Source organism: Hypanus sabinus, chromosome 11 (assembly GCF_030144855.1).
Source record: "Hypanus sabinus isolate sHypSab1 chromosome 11, sHypSab1.hap1, whole genome shotgun sequence".
NCBI lineage: Eukaryota > Metazoa > Chordata > Chondrichthyes > Myliobatiformes > Dasyatidae > Hypanus > Hypanus sabinus.
The window spans coordinates 35526497-35553788 of record NC_082716.1 but is presented as its reverse complement, the minus strand read 5'-3'; the positions used below and the strand labels follow the sequence as shown (position 1 = coordinate 35553788).

At 41.3% G+C, this 27292-nt stretch overlaps 1 long non-coding RNA gene across 1 annotated transcript; it reads left to right on the top strand.

The window, feature by feature from the left end:
• Nucleotides 1–2479: 2479 nt before the first annotated feature.
• Nucleotides 2480–27292, top strand: LOC132401848 (uncharacterized). The gene is made up of 4 exons (XR_009514726.1): nt 2480–2560; nt 3011–3165; nt 16506–16604; nt 27166–27292. It is a non-coding gene; the product is annotated as an uncharacterized LOC132401848 (long non-coding RNA).

Sequence of the window (27292 nt, the reverse complement as noted above, 5' to 3'; positions counted from 1 at the left end):
AAACTGGGCTGAGAACTGGCAGATGGAGTTCAACCCAGGTAAGTGTGAAGTGGCTCATTTTGGTAGGTCAAATATGATGGCAGAATATAGTATTAATGGTAAGACTCTTGGCAGTGTGGAGGATCAGAGGGATGTTGGGTTCCGAGTCCATAGGACACTCAAAGCAGCTGCGCAGGTTGACTCTGTGGTTAAAAAGGTGTATTGTCTATGGGCCTTCATCAATCGTTGAATTGAATTTAGGAGTCGAGAAGTAATGTTGCAGCTATATAGGACCCTGGTCAGATCCCACTTGGAATACTGTACTCAGTTCTGGTCGCCTCACTAGGAAGGATGTGGAAGCCATAGAAAGGGTGCAGAGGAGATTTACAAGGATGTTGCCTGGATTGGGGAGCATGCCTCACGAGAATAGATTGCGTGAACTCGGCCTTTTCTTCTTGGAGCAACAGAGGATGAGAGGTGACCTGATAGAGGCGTATAAGATGATGAGAGGCATTGATCGTGTGGATAGTCAGAGGCTTTTTCCCAGGGCTGAAATAGTTGACACTAGAAGACACAGGTTTAAGGTGTTGGGGAGTAGGTACAGAGAAGATGTCAGGGGTAAGTTTTTTTACTCAGAGAGCAATGAGTGCATGGTATAGGCTGCCAGCAACGGTGGTGGAGGTGGATACAATAGGGCCTTTTAAGAGTAAGTACATGGAGCTTAGCAAAATAGAGGGCTATAGGTAAGCCTAGTAATTTCGGCACAACTTTGTGGGCTGAAGGGCCTGCATTATGCTGTAGGTTTTCTATGTTTCTAAATTCTATTCATCATAGCTGTTTGTTGTTTTATGAGGTCTGCAGTTCAAGGCATTTAATCTTCCAAGTTTTAAGCACTTCACAAAATCAATTAAAGAAGGTACAGCATGGTTTAGTTCATCTAAAAAGTACATAATATTAGAAGTGCCAGAAAAGAAGCCCAAGAAAGGCTTGTCAAAAATGGAAGATTCAGGATTAACGCAAAATTAGAGCTTTTTTAAAAATGTTTTTATCATTAAATAACTGAGGCAATATTTTTGCTTCATTGTAAAATGTGAGAAAGCTTCAGGAAGTTGAAAGGGTTTTTAAGAAACAAGTCTCCAGAGATAGTCAGCATTGATCACAGATTAATCAGAGTTTTCAGTTAGAGGGTTTTATAAAAAAAATTAACACCCATTTTGAGGAAATCATTGGGTAATGCAATGATATTAATTGATTAAAAAATGGTTAATATGGTGTCCAGAGACAAAAATATCAACAAAATTGGTACGGCACTTAAAGAACTTTTGAATTAACTCCCATTTAATACAAAATAATGGAATCCATTATTAGACAAAACATGACAATTGTTCATGTTGTGTTTTTCAGTAATATTTGTGTAATGATGTAAATATAATGTTGATTATGAATTTGTTGTTGTTAAGTAAAGCATCGTCGTCATCCAAACCCTTAGTGCCTAGTTGACATATGGGGCCTCAAAATAAAGCACTTTGGGTTATATGTAAATAACCCATAATCCTCATATGTTATATGTAAATGTATATGAATGGCATACATTATTATGCCACCACATCATTAGTGTGCGTGCTTCACTAAAAGTAAAACAAAACTGCTGTCACACATCTCTCAGCTCCTTGTTTTCCTTTCAATTAGTTTCTATATTTTGGAGTCACAAAACATATGTTAATCTATTGATAATCAGTAATCAACATGGTCTCTGAAAGGGATTATTAGGACTGAACAAAGGAAGAAATAGAAGAATAAATCCACAGTATGAAGAATAAAAATGAGTTCTGAGAAACTAATAGTTAGGAATAAGAATTTTCAAAATTAGATTTTCAGAGTTAATTTACATTCTGTTGCAGAACTGTGCAAATTCATAAAATGAAATTGCTCTTTCAAGTTTATAAAGTGGCTTCGCTTGAAGGACATAAGTTCTTGTCAAAACAATTTGTGTATTGGAGGCCTTTCACTACAGCCTTAATCTCTCTTCAAAACTACTCAAGTTCTTCTTTTCTAACACTTGTACTGGCTTTACATCCCAGGATAAACTTGGATAATTTTCTCCTAAAGAAGATTATTCTGAATCTCTCTGGGCAAAGAAGGAAAGAGCCAAGGAGTTATCTGCCTCATGATGTGGAAAAGGGTTGGGATTTTGTGGGATAGGCCCAAAAAATGATAACTAGGAGCTACAAAGGGACTGGCAAGGCTTCATTTATTGCTGCATTGTCGAGAAAAGTATAATTAAATTCCTTCCTCTGTCATAATTTTGGTCCTTTAAAAACTGGCATTGCTCACAGAGATAGAAGCCTTGTCTTTACATTTTCTAAATATTAATGTTTGCCTAAAGCTTTCTTTTTGGGTATTCATTAACATAGAGTAACTTGCACTGAGAAACTTTCCACTTCACTGGATACCAAAATGAATTAAGGCCAGAAAGTTAAACTTAATCACTGACAGGTGACACAATTCCGATGGGAGGATGGTTCAATAATTTCCTTGAGTATCGCACTGGCTTCACCTTGTGATCGTTCCAAACAAAACAGTATGTATTAGACAAAATCAATAGAAAAAAGAGTATGTGTTTAGTTTTGGTGGTTTTAGGAGGCAGGGTTTAAATCGAGGACCATTTTGCTTTCACAAAATATAAAACTAAATGGTATACAAGTCTTGTTTTGATTATGGGAAATGATGCGTTAAACTGAATTGATTTCAATATTTTTCAGAGAAATGTATAATTCAAAGGGAGTTGGATGTGTGATGACTATACATCTGACCCTCCTGCTCTGGTGACAGGTTCAGTTCACTCTCAAATAATGTACTTTATTCATAAAACCCTGCAGTTATACATAATAGGACATTCATGTGTTATCATTTTCTCTATCCACATGTATATTTGCTTACAACATTTAAATTATGTTATCAATGGCATACAGGTTATACTTCCCCTAATGGTCCATCAGTGAGATGTTTGAAAGTATATCTTTTCACACAGGGCCGACCACTCTGTGTTCAACGGATCCATCTTGGAGGCTGGTTGTGGAGGAGTCACATGTTGCAATGTAAGTTTCACACCAAGGAGGGCAGAGAATAGCTCACCTGTTCAAATGAGCAGGGTTGTGGACCATGTAATTAAAAACATCAGTGTAGGTAAGTGCTTGAATGATTTTACTTTTAATATTTTTAATTTATAAGTTCAATTAAATTTCTTGTTCAATATAATTTACTTAGTAATTTGAAATTTTAGCCTTTTTTTCAGCTGTTTAGACAGCTTGAATAGTTTTTTTAAGATGTCACCAATAGAGACATTTGTAAAGTTAAAAGCCTTTGATAGTGGACAGATGGGCATTGCAGAACAGGACATAAGGAATACTACCTGGGGAATTTTTGCCTCATGGAGCTAAGCATCGTCTTGGTGGATTGGCTTGTATGGACTTCTGCTTCAGTATAATTAACATTTGGGGAAGTCACTGCGGACGACAGGTCCAGGATGATCTGTCCTTATATTTATTGTATCATGGAAAAATTATTTCTACTTTTTTTGATATCACCGATCTCTACCTCATCCCAGTCTGATGATGGCAGAAATTCTCATTTTGCCCTCTGTTTAGCAACTCTGTCATATGGATTTCTTTGATCAAGTTATAAATTTCATTGTGTGCTATAGTGGACCTCTGGTGTCTGGCCAGTAATGTAAACAATCAGGTTTAGCAGTCACTCACACTGAGTAATTAGCACAGACAGCAGCTGCAGGAAATGAATTTTAACAGTTTTAAAAAAATATTTTATAGAGGTCAAAAATAAATAGGCAGCTTTATTGCTAGTCATAACACAACAAGGTCAAAAATTGGGTTTCAAAGTTCAAAGCCAATTTATATTTTAAGTCTGTTATCTTGAGGTTCATTTTCTTGCAGGCATTTTTGGGAAAAAGGAAATACAATTGAATTTTACAAAACAAAACTACATATAAATAGATAAAGCGTACATACACACGATTCAGCAGATGCTGGAAGTTTTGAGCAACACACACAAAACTCTGCAATTCAGGCAGCATCTATGGAGAGGAGTGAACAGTAGACATTTCGGCCCAAGACCCTTCCTTGGACAAAGACTGATTAACACCAATGAGCAAAAGAAGAACATGGAGCACATGATAAACATAAGAGATTCTGCAAATGCTGGAAATCTAGGGGAACACGCACAAACTGCTGCAGGAACTCGGCAGGTCAGGCAGATTCTACAGAAATGAATCACCAGTCAACGTTTTGGGCTAAGACTCTTCAGCAGGACTGGAAAGGAAGGGGGGAAATGCCAGAATAAAAAGGTGGGGGAAGGGATGGAGGACAAGCTGGAAGGTAATAAGTGAAGCCAGGTTTGGGGGGGTGGGGTGCGAGGAACGGAGGGTGAAGTAAAGAGCTGAGAAGTGATCATTAGAAAAGAGAAGGGTTGGAGAACAAGGTCTCAGGAAGAAATGGTAGGAACCTGGTGTGGTGAACTACATATACCTGTCTGGACACGCCCCCTGCTGACTGCTCCTGTGGCTCCTCCCACGGACCCCGGTATAAAGGTGATTGAGTCCTGAGCCCGGCCCTCAGTCTCCAGGATGTAGTATGGTGGTCAACTACTGCTTGTTCTTTCTTCCAGTCAATAAAAGCCGATATCTCGCGTCACATCTCAAAGAATTATTGATGGTGCATCACCTGGGTATGCACATGGTCAAACATGCAGATGGCAGCAGAGATTACAGAGGGAGAGCAGTGAGAGAGGGACTCACTGACCTTCCATTAAAGAGAAGATTTAAATTTCTTCAGGGTAGGTAGACCTTGAAGAGACTTCACAGTGGAGCAGCAAATCATGAGCACAAGAGAGTCTGCAGATTCTGGAAATCCAGAGTAACACACACAAACTGTTGGAGGAACTGGACAGGTCAGGTGGTATCTATAGAAAAGAATCAACAGTTGACGTTTTGAGCTGAGCCCTTTCAACAGGATTGGAAAGGAAGGAGGAGGATGCCAGAATAAGAAGGTGAGGAGAGGGAAAGGAGGACAAGCTAGAAGATGATAGGCGAGGCCAGGAGGGGGAGGGGGTATGGTATGAAGCTGGGAGGTGATAATTAGAAAAAACAAAGGGCTAGAGAACAAGGTCCCAGGAGGGATACATGGGAGAACATGAATTGTAAAGGATCTTTGAAAACGAGTCTGCAGATTGTAGATTCATTTCAGAGGAGGGTAAATGAGGTTTTCTACGCTGGTGGGATGGATAACTGATTATTTTACAGCAATAACTGTTCCTGAATCTGGTAGAGAGGGACCTAAGGCTTCTGTACCTCATGTCCAATGGTAGCACTGATAAGAGGGCATGACTTGGATGGTGGGGGTCTTTAATGAAGGATACTGCTTTCTTAGGGGCAGCACTCCATGTAAGTATACTCAGTGGTGGGGAGGGCTTTGGCTGTGATGGTTTGGGCTGCACCTACCACTTTCAGAAGACTTTTCCATTCCTAAGCTTTGGTGTTGCTATACAGGCGGTGATTTAAGCAGTTAGGATACCCTCCACTGCATCTAGAGAAGTTTTACAAAGGTTTAGTTAACATGCTGAATTTACGCAAACTCCAAAGAAAGTAGAAGTACTGTTGCGCCTTCTTTGTGGTCCCAGGACATATCCTCTGATATGTTGATGCCAAGAAGTTTAAAGTTCCTAAGCTTCTCCACCCCTAATGAGGACTTCTGGCTTCTTCCTCATGTAGTTGTTTGGTTTTCTGACATTCTTTAGGTGGCACCCTTCAACCAGACTTTCAATCTCTCTCCTATATACCGATTCATTGCCACATTGATTTGGCCAACAACAATTGTGTTGTCAGGAAAGTTAAATGTGGTATCGGAGCTGTACTTGGCCACACAATCATAAATATAATGTGAATATATTTTGAAGAAATTTTGACTTCATATATCTTAATGAACTACATGAATCTGGCCAATCCCGGTGATATTTGCAGTCTGGTTTGACAGGACCAAAAGTTGCTCTCATCACTTTTGGAAGTGTTACTCAAGTTGGTGCGTAAATAACAGGACTAAACTGATGAAGAGAACTATTCCTTGTTTCCTCTTTTCTGTGTTCCAACCAATACTTTCCATGTTGCAAATTTAGTTTTATAAAGCAACCATTTAATCAAAGGATTAAATACCATCACCAGTGTAGAGATAAATAAAAATGTTGAATTTCAGACAAATTCATGAAAACACTGCATCAAAGGAATGATTAATATGTTTGTCAGGGGCCAAATTACCTTGTTTTGCACCAGAGGTTTCTTTGAACATCATTGTTTTGAAAGTCACTACCATGGTCTTAAAAATACCATATGCAATATATCCACTAAATTCATATTAAAAACATGTATTTTTATGATTTTATTTTCTCAAGGTCAAAATTGAATATTAACTAAAGGATAATTATTTTTATAAAGAAGGGAATAGAGAAGAATGCTGTCCGAGCACTAACTGCTGCCACGTGAATTGATATAATTTCAAAGGAAATTCAGAATCAGAGTCAACTTTATTATCACCAGAATGTGTTGTGAAATTTGTTAACTTAGCAGCAGCAGTTCAATGCAATACATAATATAGAGGAAAAAAATAATAATAAAAAATAAGTAAATCAATTAAAGTATACATATATTGAATAGATTAAAAATTGTGCAAAAAAACCAGAAATAATATATATTAAAAAAGTGAGGTACAGTTCACGGGTTCAATGTCCACTTAGGAATTGGATGGCAGAGGGGAAGAAGCTGTTTCTGAATCGCTGAGTGTGTGCCTTCAGGTTCCTGTACCTCCTACCTGATGGTAACAGTGAGAAAAGTGCATGCCCTGGGTGCTGGAGGTCCTTAATAATGGACGCTGCCTTTCTGAGACACCGCTCCCTAAAGATGTCCTGGGTACTTTGTAGGCTAGTACCCAAGATGGAGCCAACTAAACTAACAGCCCTCTGCAGCTTCTTTCAATCCTGTGCAATAGCCCCCCCATACCAGACAGTGAAGCAGCCTGTCAGAATGCTCTCCATCATACATCTATAGAAGCTTTTGAGTGAATCTATTGACGTGCCAAATCTCTTCAAACTCCTAATGAAGTAAGTCGCTGTTTTGCCTTCTTTATAACTGCATTGATATGTTGGGACCAGATTAGGTCCTCAGAGATCTTGAGACCCAGGAACTTGAAGCTGCTCAATCTCTTCACTTCTGATCCCTCTACGAGGATTGGTATGTGTTCCTTCGTCTTGCCCTTCCTGAATTACACAATCAGCACTTGTCTTACTGATGTTGAGTGCCAGTTTGTTTTTATGCTGCACCAGTGCACTAAATGGCAGATCTTGCTCCTTGCACCCTCTCATCACCATCTGAGATTCTACCAACAATGGTTGTATCATCAGTAAATTTATAGGTGGTATTTGTATTATCAGTGTCTTATTAAAAAAAACACAAATTTTGCATCCTTGGACAGGATACCTGAATTAGAATGATAACCTTTACTGGCCAATTACAAATGGATATTAGGATAGTGCACAGAAGTGCAGAAATTTCTACAGAAATCATGGACTAGAATTGGAAACTATTGTACTGAATTAAAATCAAATATAGATTAAAAAAAAGTAAGAAATTCTGCAGATGCTGGAAATCCTGAGTAACACACAAAAATGCTGGAGGAACTCAGCAGGTCAGGCGGCATCTACTGTATGTGGAAGATAAACAGTTGATATTTTGGTAAATTGGACCAGCAGTCTGTGTTCCTTCCTGCATACAAACAGAAGCTGAAACATGAGGATTCAGTACAGAAAGTCATTTTGTGCTTGTCTGAGGAAATAGATGAGCTTCTGTGTGACTAATTTGAGTCAGTAGATGAGTCATGTTCAAAGAATCAGCACTCAGCCTAGATGAATATGTCATCACCTTCATGGACTTTATCAGCAAGTGTGTTGATAACCATGTACCAAAGAGGACATCTCAGGTGTTAGAAACCAGAAACCTTACATAAACCAGGAGATCCACTCCTTTCTGGTCTAGAACTGCAGCATTCACACCAGATGACCCTGACCTTTACAAGAAATTGAGACATGACCTTTGTAAAGCTATCAGGGATGCCAAGAGACAAAACCAGTTCAAAATCAAGTTCCAGACCAGCTGTTAGTTGTGTCAGTGCTTACGTGCTATAACAGCCTACAAAACAAAGTCAGGCAGCATTTCTGACAACAGCATATTCCTTCCCACTGAGCTTAATGCATTCTTTAAAACATTTTGAACAGAAGGAGATTGGAATGTCACCACCACCCCGACAAGATCAGTCTACTAGAGAGTGAACCCATAGAAAGCAACTGGCTCAGTGTTGTCCCTGGCAGTGTCCTTGGATCCTGTGATCAGCTGGGGAGTTACTTGCAAAAATGTATAACCTCTCCTTGCTTCAGTGACTGGTTCCCACCTGCTTTAAACAGATCACTATCATCCAGGTACCTTAAAAATACAAGTGATGTGCTTTACTGACTATTGCCCTGTGGTTCTGATACCCACAATCATGAAGTACTTTGTCAGGTTGGTCATATCAGACGACCGCAATCACCTAACACCAAAACAGGTCTCTGGTGGATGGCATCACCCTGGCTCTACGTTAATCTCTGGAGCAACTGGAGAGTAAAGATAGCTACATTACACTATTGTTTATTCATCAAATTCACCTCCCAACTCCTGGACCTAGGACTCAACTGTATCATTGACTTTCCAACCAACAGACTGCAGCGACACTAATACAATAATGACATTTAAGAAACTCTTAGATAGGCAGAAGGATGTAGGTAAGAATATTGAAGGGTTATGGGCTGTGTAGGAGGGAAGGGTTACATTGACCATGGTGTACATTTATATAGCTTGGCACAACATTGGAGGCCGAAGGCCCCACACTGTGCTGTAATATTCTATGTTCTAACACCTCCACCATGATTATCCTCAATACTAGTGCCCCACAAGGCTGCATTCCCATTCCCCTAATCTACTCCCTGTACACTCACGACTGTGCAGCTACATTTTGCTTTAGCCTCATCTACACATTTGCAGATGATACCAACACAGTGTCCTGCGTCTCAAATTGTCAAGAATACAGGAAGGAAAAATACAGTTTAACAACATGACATTATGAAGACAAACTTTCCCCCAATGTCAACAAGACAAAAGAGCTGGTCATTGTCTTCAGGAAGTGGGGCAGTGCACATGCGGTTGAGGGAGTTGAATGTTTCAAGTTCCTACAAGTGAACATCACCAATAGCCCTTCCTGGACAACACAACCAAGAAATCTCAACAGCATCTCCACTTCTTCAGGAGGCTAATGAAATTTGGCATGTCTCCTTTAACCATCACCAATTTTTACTCACCCACCACAGAACACATCCTACCCAGATGTATCATGGCTTAGCGTGGTAAGCGCTTTGCCGCTGATTGTGTGAAACTCTGGAGAATTATGGACATCATGAGAAGAAGCTTCCCCTCCGTGTACTCTGTCCATACTTATTGCTGCCTTAGTAAAGAAGCCAAAATAATGCAAGAATCGAGCCGTTCACTTCCATCTGGCAGAAGATACAAAAGCCTGAAAGCAAGTACCACCAGGTACAAAGGCAGCTTTATCCTACTGTTATAAGACTGTAGAACATTTCCCTAGTATGTCAAAATGAATTCTTGATCTCACAATCTAACTCATTATGACCTTGCACGTTAGCATTTGCAGTTTAGTATTTACCTGCACTGCAATTGTAATACTTTATTCCATATTTTGTTATTCTTTTAGCTTGTACTACCTCAAGGCATTGCTGTACTGAATGATCAGAATGGTATTCAAGATAAGTTCTTTAATTGTGTGTCACTAAATGTGACAGTAATAAACCAATTTATCAATTTACAATCCATCAGTTGTCATACTAACACTCTCTTCAGCATCCCTACTGGCGTACTCCCAATGACAGTTGTAAACTAAGCCAACCTATTAAGTTTTTTGGACTGGCATAACCCATCAAAAAGCCTGCTAGTAATCAATAGCAGTAAAATGCATTTTTATAGTATTTATTAGATTGCTTCTCCGAGACAGTACATCCCATTTATTGTGTTGTTTAAATATGATGAAAATAAAGACCAACTTTAATTACCTTGGTGGCTTTATATCACAAGATGCTAGAAGTAAAGTAGAAATAAAAAGAAGAATTGCCATTGCCAAAACCAACTTTCAAAAAATGAAAACACAAGGAAATCTGCAGATGCTGGAAATTCAAGCAACACACACAAAATGCTGGTGGAAGACAGCAGGCCAGGCAGCTGACGTTTCGGGCCACGTTGACAGTGCTTCTCCCTATAGATGCTGCCTGGCCTGCTGCATTCCACCAGCATTTTGTGTGTGTTCCAAAAAATGAAACCCATTTTTAATCAACATTTCTACGACAACAAGGCTTAGGCTACTAAAATGTTACATCTGGTCAACCTTGCTGTATGCTTCCGAAACATGGACTAAAACACCAGAACAAAGAAACTTGGAAGCAACAGAAATGTGGTTTCTTAGAAGAATGTTGAAAATATCGTATAGAGTTAGGGTAACTAATGAGACAGTACTCCAATGTGCCCATATAAAAAGATCTTCAATGAGAACATTAAATGAGTGGAAACTTAATTTCCCGGGCCATGTCATCAGAAGGGGAGAAATAGAATGCCTTACATTACAAGCCCATATGCCTGGGATATGAGTAAGAGGAAGGCAAAGGAGAAAATATATGGACACTGTGAAAGAACTAACAAATCTAAATGTGCGAGATATCATTGACGCTGCGAGGGATCGTTCGATGTGGAGAGCCGTGATCACCCAAGCATGTAACGCGCAAGGCACATGAAGAAGAAATACGATAAAACATGGAAATATTTTTTTGGGAAGTAGCTGTAGTGCTGTATAGCAGAGGATTTTGCAATAGGAAGGTAAGTCTATCAAGGAAAATATTTTTTGGTTTGTCTTTTCAGTGAAACATAGAAAATCTACAGCACATTACAAGCCCTTCAGCCCACAATGTTGTGTCAGCCATGTACCCTACTCTAGAAACTGCCTAGAATTTCCCAACTGCATAGCTCTCTATTTTTCTAAGCTCCATGTACCTATCTAAGAGTCTCTTAAAAGACCCTATCGTATCCATCTCCACCACCGTTGCCGACAGCCCATTCCACGCACTCACCACTCTCTGCATTAAAAAAAACTTACCTCTGATATCTCCTCTGTACCTACTTCCAGGCACCTTAAAACTGAGCCCTCTTGTGTTAGCCATTTCAGCCCTGGGAAAAAGCATCTGACTATCCACACGATCAATGCCTCTCGTTATTTTATACACCTCTGTCAGGTCACCTCTCATCCTCCGTCGCTCCAAAGAGAAAAGGCCAAGTTCACTCAACCCATTCTCATAAGGCATGCTCTCCAATCCAAGCACCATCCTTGTAAGTCTCCTCTGCACTCTCTCTATAGCATCCACATCTGTCCTGTAATGAAGCAACCAGAACTGAACACAATACTCCAAATGGAGGCTAACTAAGCTATAACATTACCTTCCGGCTCTTAAACTCAATCCCATGGTTGATGAAGGCCAACACACCATATGCCATATGCAGCAGTTTTGGATGTCCTATGAACACGGACCCCAAGATCTCGCTGATCCTCCACACTGCCAAGAGTCTTACCATTAACTTATTTTGTCTTAGCCCAGTTCTGCATCCAATTGATATTCTGCTGTAACCTTTGACAACTTTCCAGATTATCTACACCATCTCTAACTTTTGTATCATCAGTAAACTTACTAACCCACCCTTCTACTTCCTCATCCAGGTCATTTATAAAAATCACAAAGAGGAGGCATCCCAAAACAGATCCCTGCAGAACACCACTTGTCATCATCCTCCATGCAGAATATGTATCATCCACAACCACCCTTTTCCTTCTGTGGGCAAGCTTCTGGATCCAAAAGCAAGATCACTTTGGATCCCATGCCTCATTACTTTCTGAATGAGCCTCACATGGGGAACCTTATCAAATGCTTTACTGAAATCCATATACACCATATCCACTGCTCTACCTTCATCTACTGCTCCACCTTTCCTGGAAATAATTTTTTTTTTATCCAATGAGAAAATGGATAGACAAATGTCCCCAGAATTTTGCTCAGAATCTGGTGGTAAAAATGCATTCAGCCTGAGCATATAAGCACATTCATGCTCCCCATGAAAAATCTTATTTGCACTTGCCTGTTTTGGGAAGATTATTGAGACCCTGATATACAGCAAGATTTAGAAGGAAGCAGCTTTGGAAATGGTAGATTTCCTGGTTTCCACCTTCCACACAAGCACAGATTTTAGAATACTGTAGATTTGAATATAACCACATAAATTACGGAAGGTGAGTGAAAACAGGAAACCATAGACCCATTTACTTGACATCAGAATGAGGAAATTGCTAAAATCACTTGCCAAGGCAATAAGGATAGAACACTTAGAAAACAAGAATAGGATTCTTGGGCATCTACATGGACATATGAAAGTGAAATATGGTTTGATAAATCTGTTGGAGACTTTTGAGGCTGTAACCAATAAAATAGATAAGAGGTTATGGTGCATTTGGACATTCAGAAAGCCTTTGATAAGGTGTCATGCAAAAGTAATTAAATAAATGTGGATTGCACTGGATTTGGGGGGAGTTAATATACTGTTTTGGATTGAAGAGTAGTTGAACAGAAACAGAGAAAGAAGTAAAATAACAACACACACAAAATGCTGGTAGAACACAGCAGGCCAGGCAGCATCTATAGGAGAAGCACTGTCGATGTTTCGGGCCGAGACCCTTCGTCAGGACTCACCGAAAGGAAAGATAGTAAGAGATTTGAAAGTAGTGGACGGAGGGGGAAAATACGAAATGATAGGGGAAGACCAGAGGTGGTGGGATGAAGCTAAGAGCTGGAAAGGTGATTGGCGAAAGTGATACAGAGCTGGAAAGGGAAAGGATCATGGGATGGGAGGCCTCAGGAGAAAGAAAGGGGGGGGGGGAAGCACCAGAGGGAGATGGAGAACAGGCAAACAACTAAATATGTCAGAGATGGGGTAAGAAGGGGAAGGGGGCATTAACAGAAGTTAGAGAAGTCAATGTTCATGCTATCAGGTTGGAGGCTACCCAGCCGGTATATAAGGTGTTGTTCCTCCAACCTGAGTTTGAATTCATTTTGACTGTAGAGGAGGCCATGGATAGACATATCAGAATGGGAATGGGACGTGGAATTAAAATGTGTGGCCACAGGGAGATCCTGCTTTTTCTGGCAGACCGAGCGTCAGTGTTCAGCGAAATGGTCTCCCAGTCTGCGTTGGGTCTCACCAATATATAAAAGGCCACACCAGGAGCACTGGACACAGTATACCACACAAGCTGACTCACAGGTGAAGTGTCACCTCACCTGGAAGGACTGTTTGGGGCCCTGAATGGTGGTGAGGGAGGAGGTTTAAGGGCAGGTGTAGCACTTGTTCCGTTTACAAGGATAAGTGCTAGGAGGGAGATCAGTGGGAAGGGATGGGGGGGGGGTACGAGTGGACAAGGGAGTCACATAGGGAGCGATCCCTGTGAAAAGCAGAAAGAGGGAGGGAGAGAAAGCTGTGCTTAGTAGTGGGATCCCATTGGAGGTGGCGGAAGTTACGGAGAATTATATGTTGGAGGTGGCAGAAGTTATGGAGAATTATACGTTGGACCTGGAGGCTGGTGGGATGGTAGGTAAGGACAAGGGGAACCCTATCCCGAGTGGGGTGGTGGGTGGATGGGGTGAGGGCAGATGTGCGGGAAATGGGAGAGATGCTTTTGAGAGCAGAGTTGATGGTGGACGAAGGGAAGCCCCTTTATTTAAAAAAGGAAGACATCTCCTTCGTCCTGGAATGAAAAGCCTCATCCTGAGAGCAGATAGGGTGGAGATGGAGGAATTGTGAGAAAGGGATAGCATTTTTGCAAGAGACAGGATGGGAAGAGGAATAGTCCAGGTAGCTGTGAGAGTCTGTAGGCTTATAGTAGATATCAGTAGATAGGCCATCTCCAGAGATGGAGACAGAAAGATCAAGAAAAGGGAGGGAGGTGTCAGAAATGGACCAGGTAAATTTGAGGGCAGGGTGAAAGTTGGAGGCAAAGTTAATGAAGTCAACAAGCTCAGCATGCGTGCAGGAGGCAGCGCCAATGCAGTCGTCGATGTAGCGAAGGAAAAGAGGGGGATGGATACCCGTATAGACTTGGAACATGGACTGTTCCACAAAGCCAACAAAAAGGCAGGCATAACTGGGACACATATGGGTGCCCATGGCTGCACCCTTGGTTTGGGAGGAGCCAAAGGAGAAATTATTGAGAGTAAGAACTAATTCTGCTAGACAGAGGAGAGTAGTGGTAGACGGGAATTGGTTAGGTCTGGAATCCAAAAAAAAGCAAAGAGCTTCGAGACCATCTTGGTGGGGGATGGAGGTATATAGGGCCTGGACATCCATGGTGAAAATAAGATGGTGGGGGCCAGGGAACTTAAAATCATTGAAAAAATTCAAAGCGTGAGAAGTGTCACGAACATAGGTGGGAAGAGATTGAACAAGAGGGGATAAGAAAGTGTCAAGGTATGCAGAAATGAGTTCAGTGGGGCAGGAGCAAGCTGAGACTATAGGTCTACCTGGACAGGCAGGTTTGTGGATCTTGGGTAGGATGTAGAAACGGGAAGTGCGGGGTGTAGTAACTATGAGGTTGGTGGCAGTGGATGGGAGATCCCCAGAGCTAATAAGGTTGGTGATAGATTAGGAGACAATGTCCTGGTGCTCCTTCATGCGGTCATGATCAAGGGGTAAATAAGAGGAGGTATCAGAGAGTTGTCGCTGTGCCTCGGCCAGGTAGAGGTCAGTACGCCAGACAACAACAGCTCCCCCTTATCAGCAGGTTTTATAGTGAGGTTGGGATTGGTGCGGAGGGAACGGAGAGCAGAGTGTTTGGAAGGAGTGAGGTTGGAATTGGAATAGGGTGTGGTGAAGTTGAGACGGTTGATGTCCCGTCGGCAATTAGCAATAAAGAGATCCAGAGCAGGCAGAAGACCAGAGTGGGGCATCCATGAAGAGGAGGAGGGTTGAAGACGGGAAAAGGGGTCATCGGTGGGGGTAGGAGAGTCCTTGTCAAAGAAGTAAGCTCGGAGACGGAGCCGGGGGAAGAAGAGTTCAGCATCATGGCATACGTGGAACTCACTGAGGTGTGGGCAAAGGGGGACAAAGCTGAGGCCCTTACTGAGGACAGAGCACTCTACCTCAGGGAGTTGAAGGTCGGAGGGAATGGTAAAGACCCGGCATGGATGAGAGATGGGATCAGAGGGGGGAGGGAGGCCGGTAGTGTCAGTGGAGAAATAAAATAGTAATTTTTGGATTGGGAGTCTATAATCAGTGGGGTGCTGAAAGCAGCTGTATCAATAATTTGGATGAGATAGACTGGAACAATATGCCCAAGTTTGCAAATGATAATAATTTGGGTGGCAGTGGTGGTTATGAGAAATATGCAGAAAGGTTTCAGACAGCTATCAACAGCCCAACTGCATTGGTTAGTGGACACTGCAGATGGAAGATGATGATAAATCATCCATGATGGAATGATGGAGAAGACTCGAGTTGGCCAAATAGCCTAATACTGCTCCTATATCTTGTGGACACCATTACTAATCAAAAATTTACAAACCACCATTTTAAATTATCTAATATCTTGGCTTCTATAGCTGTCTGTGGCAAAGAATTCCACATATTCACCAGCTTTTGCTTAAGAAATTCCTTCTCATCTCTGTTCTAAAGGGACATTTATCTACTCTGAGGTGTGTCCTCTGGTCTTAGATTCCCCTACTTTAAGAAACATCCTCTCTAAATCCACTCTATCTAGGCCTTTCAATATCCAATAGTTTCCAATGAGATTCCCCCCTCACTCTTCTAAACTCGACTGAAAATAGGCCCAGAGCCTTCACAACCTCCTCACATAATAGCCTTTTCATTCCCAAGATCATTCTCGTGAACCTCCTCTGGGATCTTCTACAATGCCATCACATACTTTTTTCAGATAAGGGACCCAAAACTTTTCATAATACTACGAGTGCAGTCTGACCAATGCATTATAAGCCCTCAGCTTTATAGCCTTGCATGCACAGACAACAGATCAATGTGCGTGAACAGACAACACTTCAATACGTGGTTTTAAGAGGGGGAGAGGTCATTTCTCTAAAATAAATAGATTTATACATTACACTTCCTCCCCCTTTAGATTGATGCCCAATAAAACTGTATATGTACAAAACATACAATTTCCCTTTCATAAACCCATATTCCAAATAAACATGCTTTCACAATAACAGTCTACAACAACTCCACAGTTCTAAAAGTTCAGTTTTAGATGGCGCTCTGTTTCTTTCAGAATAGCGCCTTTGGACCCATGGAGTGGCCTCAAGTTCGGCAGGTGTCTTGTCACACATAACGTTTTCGTTGTGCCTCTGGACTCGTGGAGTGGCAAAAGGTTGGTAGGTATCTTGTCTAAGACAATGTTCTCGGTTTCCGGTGTCATATTCTGTCAGTGATATCATCATTGAGAAACAAGTCTGGTGACTGTGATGTGTCTGTCTTGTTGGATGCGGTAGACTCAGGTGTGTTCTTCAGTTGAGCATTCAGTATCTGGTTCACATGACGTCCCCATGTCTGATCTTCATGTTTACATCAGTGGTTCAATTCTTGTAGCTATCCTGCCGGGTGTCCACTTGTCTTCTCAGTAATCATGCCTGGGATTTCCTGTCCAATCCCAAAGCTCCTTGCTGTTAGGTGTTGCTCCTCCAATCTGAGATTGGTCTCATCATGTCAATAGAGGAGGCGATGGACCGACATGTCGCAATGGAATGGGGACTGGAATTAAAATGGCTGGCCATCGTCAATCCTGCTTGTTGCAGAGAGCCGAAGTGCTCGACAAAGTTGTCCCCCAAATCTATGCCAGGTTTCACCGATGTCAGGGATGCTGCATCAGGAGCACTGGATATAGTATGTGACCCCAACAAACTTGCAGGTGAAGCGTTGCCTCACTTTGAAGGACTGCTTGGGGCCTTGAACATTGGTGAGGGAGGAAGTGTAGCACTTCTTCCTCTTGCAGGGATAAGTGCCTGGTGGGAGAGCTGTGGGAAGGAATAAAAGGACAAGGGGATCTCAGAGAGCGTGATCTCTGTTATTTCCTCAATGTATTCCATCAGATTTGTCAGGCTCCTGTCTTTGGTTTCCCTCCCAATTGCAATTTTCCAGTCTTCTGGAACAATTCCATAATCAAGTGATTCTTGAAAGAAAATCTCAAAATCTTGGTCATTATGTAATTCAGTACAGAAATGAAGAAATGTTTTGAATAGCAAAAGGGATCAAGGAGTATGGGATTATTTCAGGAAACTGTTGCTGAGTGAAAGATCAGCCATGACATTACTGAATGGTGGAGCAGGCATGAGGGCCTGGATAATCTGTTTCCTCTTCTATATCATATAGTTATTTTCAAATATATCAAACGTATCTCCTGCACAACAGGAGTCCCAATACACTCAACCACTGTTATACTAATAGGAATGACTACCGTTCCATGGCTGGACTGCACTTCAGGAAGTCTAATAACCTGTCAGCCCTCCTCCTATCTGCATATAGGCAGAGACTAAGAGCAAGACTCAAGAGGTAAGGATAAAAGAGTTGGTCGCAGGAGGCAGAGGAAAGTTGATGAAGGGAAGGCAGTGGATACTGTCTGCATGGACTTCAGCAAGGCCTTTGACAAGGTCCCACATGGGAGGCTGGTCGAGAAGGTTCAGTTACTCGGCCTTCAAGATGAGGTAGTAAATTGTATTAGAAACTGGTATTGTGGGAGAAGACAGAAAGCGGTAGTAGATGGTTGCCTCTCTGACTGGAGGCCGTTAACTAGTGTTATGCCACAGGAATTGGTGCTGGGTCCGTTGCTGTTTGTCTTCTATATCAATGATCTGGTTGATAATGTGGCAAACTGATGGGGACAACGAGGAAGGCTAACAAAGCTTGCAGTGAAATCTGGACCTGCTGGAAAAAAAAGAGCTGAAAAATGGTAGTTAGAAGTTTATGCAGCCAACTGTGAGGGGTTGCACTTTGTGAGGACAAACCAGAGTAGGATTTACATGGTGACTGGTAAAACACTTGGGAGTGTGATAGAGTTAAGGGACCTGGGCATACAGATCCATAATTCCTTGAAAGTGGTGCCTCAGGTAGATAGGGTCCTAAAGAAAGCTTTTGGCACTTTGGGCTTCATATATCAAACCATTGTGTACAGGAAATGGGATGTTCTTTTGAAATTGTAAAATACATTGATGAGGCCTAATTTGGAGTATTGTGTGCGGATTTGGTTGCCTACCTACAAGAAAGATAAAAAGAAGATTGAAAAAGTACAGAGAAAATTTACAAAGATTTTGCCAGAACTTGAGGACATGAATTTTATGGAAAGGTTGAATAGGTTAGGACTTTATTCCCCTGGAGCATAGAAGAATGAGGGGAGATTTGAGAGATATACACAAAATTATGATGACTGTAGATGAGGTAAATGCAGGTGAGCTTTTTCCACTGAGGTTGGGTGAGACTAGAACTAGGGGTCGTGGGTTAAGTGTGAAAAGTGAAAAGTTTAAGGGAAACATGAGGTGGAATGTCTTCACTCAAAAGGTGGTGAGCATGTGGAATAAGCTGTCTGTAGAAGTGGTGAATGAGAGTTCAATTTCAACATTTAAGAGATATTTAGATAGGTACATGGATGGGAGGGGTATGGAAAGCTATGATCCAGATGAAGGTCAATGGAACTAGGCAGAATAATAGTTTGGCATGCACTAGATGCGCCGAAGAGCCTACTTCTGAGCTGTAATGTTCTATGACTCTATGAGTGGCTATGAGATTGCTTCAATTTGCTGGACTGCGCCAAGTTCAAAGACTCAATGTATCTGAATGAATATGCCATGGTTGTCAAGGACTTTATAAAGTCAGTTACGTCCCCACAAAATCATTCAGAGTCTACCAAACCAGAAGCCTTGGATAAACCAACAGATTTGCAATCTGCTGAGGGCCAGATAGATGGTATTCAGGTGAGCCGACCAAGTAAAATATACGAGGTCTAGGTGTGACCTCCAGAAAGCTATCTCACATGTGAACCAGCAATTCCAGACCAAACGAGTCACAGAAGAATGCTCAACAGCTGTGGAAGGGCTTTAATGCTGTCACCTCCTACAAAGTAAAACCAAGTGACGTATACATCAGCAAGGTTTCGCTCCCAGATGAGCTCAATGCCTTTTATGCTCACTCTAACCAATAAAACTGGAGTCATCTTCAGAAACCCCCACAGCCCCCAACAGCCTTGTGGGCTGATATGAGAAAATCCTTCAGGGGTTGGAAAGGCATGGAAAGCACCTGGCCCAGAAGTGGTACCTGGCTGAGCAGACCATAAGTCCATAAGACAAAAGAGCAGAATTAGGGCATCTGGCCATTTGAGTCTGCTCTGCCATTCAATCATGGCTGATCCTTTATTTTTTAATCTTCTCCTCAACCGCAGTTCCCAGCATTCTCCCCGTAACCTTTGATGCCATGTCCAACTGAGAACCTATCGAGTACTGAATACCTGTGCTGATCAACTGACTTAACCTCTTGCTTCAGCAGTTTTTGATACCCACTTGCTTCAAGCAGCATTCAATACTATTAGCGTCCAAGAAAAACATGGTAACCTGCCTCAATGACTATCATCCAGCAGCACTTGCATCCACAGTGATGAATTGTTTGAGAGGATGGTGATGAAACATATCTACTCCTGCCAGAGGAGTAACTTGGATCCACTCCAGTTTGCCTATTGGCACTACAGGTCAACAGCAGATGCCATGTCATTGGCTCTTCATGCAATGCTGGAACATCTGGGCAGTGAAGATGCATACATCAGGATGCTCTTCATTGCCCACAGCTCTGCATTTAACACTATCATACCCTCAAAACTAATCAAGAAGCTCCAAGACTTTGACCTTAATACCTCCATGTGTAAATGGATCCTCAATTTCCTCACTTGAAGGTCACAGTCAGTTCGGATTCGCAACAACATCTCCTCCACAATCACAATCAACACAAGTGCATCATAAGGCTGGGTGCTTAGCCCCCTGTTCTCCTTGTTTTATATTTATGATTGCTAGCACAGCTCCAATGTCATATTTAAGTTTGGTGATGACATCACTATCATTGGCCAAAATAAAGGTTGTTTAAAATAAAGGTTGTGACAAATCAGCATATTGGAGGGAGACTGATAGTCAGGCTGAATGGTGCCAGTACACCAACTTCACACTTTAATGACAGCAAAATTGAAGAGCTGATTATGGACAAGAGGAGGAGGATACGGGTCTTTGAGCCAGTCCTCATCAGGGGATCAGAGCTGGAGAGGGTTAACAACTTTAAATTCCTTGGTGTTACTTGTTTAGAGGATCTGCCCTGGATCAAGATATAACCATTACAAAAGAAGTCATGGCAGTTTCTCTACTTTCTTAGAAGTTTGCAAAGGTTCAGAATGCCATTTTAAACTTTGATAAACTTCTATTGATGTGCGGTGGAGAGCATACTGACAAGTTACATCACAGCCTAGTATGGAAACACCAACACCCTTGAACAGAAACAGAACTACAAAAATTGTGGATACAACCAGTTCATCATGGGAAAAGCCCTCCTCAGCACATAACATATCTAAAAGGAGCCCTGTTGCAGGAAAGCAACATCCATCATCAAGGACCCCCACCTCCAGGCCATTCTCTCTTATTGCTGCTACCATCATGAAGAGGGTACAGGAGTCTCAGGTCCCACACCACCTGTTTCAGGAACAGTTCTTTCCCCTGAACAACCGGGGGGGGGATAACTTTACTCACCCCATCACTAAACTGTTCCCACAACCTATGAACATGTTTTCAAGGACGCTACAACTCATGTTTTCGATATTTATTTTTATTTATTTATTATCATTTTGTATTTTTGTTTCTTTTATATTTGCATAGTTTGTTGTCTTTTGCTCATGGGTTTTTGTTATGTGCGTTTCTTCATTGACTCTATTGCGTTTCTTTGCAGTTACTGTGAATGCCCGTATTCTCAGGGTAGTCTATGGTGATGTATATGTACTTTGATAATAAATTTATCTTGAAATGTCCAAGATCGAGAACTTTAATGAAAATAAATTAAAGCACGGATCATCAGCTGAATGCAATTAATCAAGGCCATCTAAAAACAACTATAATGAATAAAGCACTTCAGGAAGTGAGAAGATTCCAAACATTTCCTAAGCTTGTCTGAAATATATAAACACACACACAAACAGATCAAGCAAGCAGATCTTTCCTTATTGAGCATCACGAGGTTGATGAAGGGGCCAGCGAATAAACAAAGTTAATGCTATTTTAGCAAACTGACGAATCAATTTGACAGACATATTTTTCATTTGAAGCTGGAAGCCGGTTTAACCATGCATTCTTCTTGTTATTTCCTTGAATACAAGTTAAATTTTGAATCTGAATCTGAATCAGGTTTATTATTACTGGCATGTGATGTGAAATTTGTTAACTTAGCAGCAGCAGTTCAATGCAATACATAACCTAGCAGAGAGAGAAAAATAATAATACATAAAACATAATAATAAATAAACCAGTAAATCAATTATGCATTTTGAATAGATTTTTTAAAATGTGCAAAAAACAGAAATACTATATATTAAAAAAAGTGAGGTAGTGTCCAAGGCTTTAATGTCAATTTAGGAATCGGATGGCAGAGGGGAAGAAGCTGTTCCTGAATCGCTGAGTGTGTGCCTTCAGACTTCTGTATCTCCTACCTGATGGTAACAGTAAGAACAGGGCATGCCCTGGGTGCTGGATGTCCTTAATAATGGACGATGCTTTTCTGAGACACCGCTCAGAATGTGATACTTGTTTATGATTTGTAACTCCAAAACTTAAAAACTAATTGAAAGGAAAACGAAAGTTGGGAGTAAAGTCGTGTACTTCAGGTTTCCTTCAAGCGAGGCGTGCATGTATCACGCGGTAGTGTCACGATGTAAGCAATTCATTTACCTTTACATTTAACCCATAATGAATTATTTAAATGAACTAGAATATATACACACACACAAAATATTACCGAAATACTCCTGCAACGCACCTCCCTGCTTAGCTATAAACTCTAACTCAAAAGAGAATGCAACTCAAATTATATACACGGAGTACTGTATAATACAACTATTACATAGACATCCACAGCATAGTAAGTTTTAAATTGTGCCATTCAGGCCCAAAGGTTTAATCCTGATGCACCATCAATAACTCTCTCTGAGACGTAAAGGCGAGATATTGGCTTTTATTGACTGGAAGAAAGAACAAGCAGTGGTTGACCACCATACTACATCCTGGAGACAGAGGGGGCGGGCTCAGTCCTCAATTGCCTTTATACTGGGGTCTGTGAGAGGAGCCACAGGAGCAGTCAGAAGGGGGCGTGTCCAGACAGGTATTTGTAGTTCATCACAAATCCGCTGTGGAGGATTTCTTACTCTTGTGGGTTAACATCTTCGCTAACAAAGAAGGTCACTCTGCTTAGCAGGTGTGACCTGTGGCTGTGAAATCAACCTTAGGTGCTGTGGTGTGAAGAGTTGACTTTGAGACTTCAGGAAGTGGTTCTGGTGGTTTAGAACACCTTTCCTCTCCTTCCCTTCTCTTCTAATTTGTGCATCTTGATCTTGGGAAGGTGCATTTAGTTCACAGGAGTATTCCCTTATTAATCTTTTTATTGCCTTTATAAGCCTTTATGATCTGATCTCTCCCCTTGGTTTCCTCATTCACATCATCTGATGAATCTTCTGTTTTCTGTCTCCTTTCTCTTAGACCTTCCATTCATCCAGCTGAGCTTTGGTCTTGCATTTATCTTCAAGCCGCTTTTTGTCTCCCACTTGAAGTTCATGCAATAACTTTAATGGACACACAGTATTTTCTGGACCTTTATACTCACAAAAACTGAATGCTTACAACTTTCTTGAAGCTGCCTGAAATCTCTTCCAGCTTAAAACCAAGCTACTTTTTGCAATTAACTGCCTGGTTAACATATTAGCTTTCTCCAATAAGTTGCCTGGAAAACCTGTTGTAGTTGGACCACTGCTTTCATCACTTTCTCAATTCCTCTGAGCAGTATGCTCCTTCATTGGTCCAATATGCTTTCTAACCAGAGGCACAGAGGTTGGTACCAACAGGTGTTTGCCTTATGTTGGGCAATGGTTCATGGTGTTTGTCATGGAGACAGTTGCGGCATCATCCTGTACCGTTCTTAATTCGCTTTCAGTTGACTCCATTGCAGGAAATACAGCATGCACATGGTGAACGGATCTCCAATCAAGTTGAGAGTTTTCAGCTAACCACAGCCCCCACAATGCTGGTCTCTTGTTTATACCACATACACGCCCATTGTTGCTTGTTGGTTGTAGTATTTCACTGTTACAAATGTCATTCTCACTGGAGTTATCTTTTCTCCAGTACAAGCCGTTCAGTGGATTTCTGCAGGCTTCAATTTAGTGTCTTTGAAATGTCATTTAAGCACATTTTGTGGAATAACTGAAACAGCCACAATCTCTAATGCTACCTCTTTTAGAACCCTAGGGTGCGGTGCATCTGGTCTGGGTGACATGTACCCTTACGACTTTCTGCTTTTTGAGCACCTTCTCCCTTGTAACTGCACTCACTACAACATTGGGCACACAACTAGTATCTTCCACAGTTAAGACTGATGCAAAATACTCATTTAGTTCATCTGCCATCTCCTTGTCTCCAGTTATTATTTCTCCAGCCTCATTTTTTAGTGATCTCACATCTCCTCTCATCTCTCTTTTATTTTTTTTTATGACTTGAAAAAACTTTTACTATACACTTCAATATTGTTTGCTGGCTTACTTTCATATTTCATCTTTTCCCAAGTGATTCTTTTAGTTGCTCTCAGTTGGGTTTTAAAAGCTTCCCAATCATCTATCTTCCCACTAATTTTTGCTTTGTGGTATGCCCTCTCTTTTGTTTTTACTTGAGCTTTGACTTCCCTTGTCAGCCACAGTTGTATTATTTTGTCATTCGAGTATTTCTTCATTTTTGGTCCTGCAGCCATCAATTTTCCTGGAAACTCAAGCCATTGCTGCTCTGCTGTCATCTCTGCCAGCAGCTCCTTCTAATTTACTTTTGCCAACTCCTCTCTCATACCACTGTAATTTCCTTTACTCCATTGAAATGCTGCTACATCAGACTTTACTTTCTACCTATCAAATTTCAAGTTGAACTCAATCATATTGTGATCACTGGCTCCTAAGAGTTCTTTTACTGTAAGCTTGCTAATCACCTCTGATTCATTACATAACACTCAATCCAGTATAGCTGATCCCTGATTAGGCTCAACGACAAACTGCTCCAAAACGCCATCTCGTAGGCCTTCAACAAATTCACTCTCTTGGGATCCATTTCCAACCTGGTTTTCTCAATCAACTTGTACGTTAAAATCTCTCATGACTATGCCCTTTTGACATGCCTTTTCTATTTCCTGTTGTAATTTATGGTCCACATCCCAATTACTTTTGTGAGGCTGGTATATAACTTCCATCAACATTCTCTTACCATTGCTGTTTCTTAACTCAACCCACAAGGATTCATCATCTTCCGATCGTATTCCACATATTTCAACTGATCTAATGCCATTCTTTATCAGCAGAGCTACACCATCCCCTCTGCCTACCTTCCTATCCTTTCAATACAACGTTTAACCTTGGACATTCAGCTACCAACTACAATCATCCTTCAGCCATGATTCAGTGATGGCCACAACATCATACTTGGCAATCTGCAGTAGCACAACTAGATCATCCACCTTATTTTTTCTACTCTGTGCAATCAGATATAAAGTGTGAGTGCTGTGTTTGCTGCTTATTTTGGTTTTGCATCCCTAATGCACTGATACTCACACTGTAGCTGCAATTTTGTCCTATCATCTGCCTGCCCTTCCTGACAATCTGACTGCATGCTCCTTTGCTTTGTTACCACCTATCTTTTCCTGAGTCCCTTCATTCTGATTCCCATCCCCATGCCAAACCAGGTTAAACCCTCCTTAACAGCTTTAACAAACCTGCCCGCGAGTATATTGGTCCCCCTCTGGTTCAGGTGCAACCCATTACTTTTATACAGGTCATACCTTCTTTAGCAGAGATCCTAATGATTCAAGTACCTGAAGCCCTGTCCCCCGCACCTGCTTCTCAGCCACGCATTTATCTACCAAATCATCCTGTTTCTACCCTCACTGGCAATTACTATACTAGAGGTGCTGCTTCTCAGCTTTCCACCTAGCTCTCTAAATTCTCCCTTCAGGATCTCATTGCCTTTCCTTTGTATGCATTTGTACCAATATGTACCAAGACATCTGGCTGTTCTCCCTCCCTCTCTAAAATTAATTGAACGCGATCTGAGATGTCCTGACCAAGGCACCTGGAAGGCAACATACCTTCTGGGTGTCCTGTTCATCTCCACAGAATCCCCTGTCTGTTCCTCTGACTATTGGGATGACTACTTCCCCATAACTCTGAACTATCATCTCCTCGCTCTCTCATACGTTGAAGCACATCCAGCTGCTGCTCCAGATCCCTAACAGGGTCTTCAAGGAGCTGCAGCCCGGATGCACTTCACAAATCCGGCATGAAGAACAGCCACTAAGTACAGCGAGAGAGAGAGAAAAAATGGGAACCTTAACTGAAACAGCCAGAACCAATGCCTCTTCTAAGCCAAAGCCTCCTTTGAGCCAAAACCTGACATTCCTATTCTCACCAGTAGCTTACTCCCAACAATGGCCATCCTGACAATGTCTGCCCCACTGGTCCCTTCTGTACTTTTATTTGTGCTCTGCTCCTGCCATTGATTGGGCATCTGGAATATCTGAAATCCCGTGAAGCTTTCCTTCTAAGCAAGCATTACCGACCTTCGAAAAACCTTGTCACTGTGCTCTGCTCCTGCCACTGATTAGGTCTCTGGAATTGGGACTCCCTTTCTTTTTGACTCCACTTATGAAACCTAAAGGGTTCTGCAATCAACAATGGTTTCGGTTCTAAATATTCCTGCATTACTTTCTTGATATCAGCAAAGCTCATTCCAGTTGGTTTGGTTGGAACAGTCAAACTTTGAAGCTAAACTATATGCCTTTAAATCCAATGCACTCAGCAAAACTGATACTTGTTTCTCATTGACTTAAAATAGTGCTTAATCCATTCAGCGTACAAAATCTGCTGTCTGTTGTGTAATCAAATGCATCAATCTACCCGATGTAGTCAGCCATTTTGTAGTCAGCTCTTTTTATTTATGACTATTATAACCAGGTATCCACAGTTTAAGAGCCAGTGAATTCTTCTGTTTTCTGCCTTTTTTAAAAAACTCAACTGCCTCTACATGTGCTGCACTGTGTATTTTTAAATTCAAACATCTCTCTGTACTTCTGCAGGTAGGTAGTCATCTCAGATTCGTTTTAAAAATACCTCATCACTACTGGTGTGCTTTATAAGTCTAAAACACTACAACAAATCGAAAGCAAAACAACGATCTGAGAGAAATCTCACTTTGTTCTTTACTTTCAGCGAGCCACACACTTATCACATGGTAGCGACATGACATATGCAATTCACGTATTTTTACATTTAACCCATAATGAATTATTTAAATGAACAGGAATGCTTAATCAAACAATATATTTACCATATTACCCAAATACTACTGACATATTAAAATCACAACAGTACGAGAGAACAAAAACAAAAATATGCCAAGCATCAGGTGCGCCTCGAGATTGGAAGATATTTTCCATTGGATATGTTGAGAATTGCTCTCAGAAACCTAGTTTTTAAACTCAATTAATCCAATTAAATCTTCTGAAAGAAGCCAAAGAAATGCTTGACTTCAAAATATATTCTTCTGGCTTCTTCCCACTTTCATTCTAATCCTGAAGAAAAGTCTACTCCTGAAACAATGACTCTTTATTCCTTTCCATAGATGCTGCCTGACTCCTGAGTTCCTCCAGCATATTATGTGTGTGACTAAAGAATTAGACAATAAGACCATAAGGTTTCGGAGCAGAATTAGGCCATTTGACCCATCATGGCTGTGGTGAACTACATAT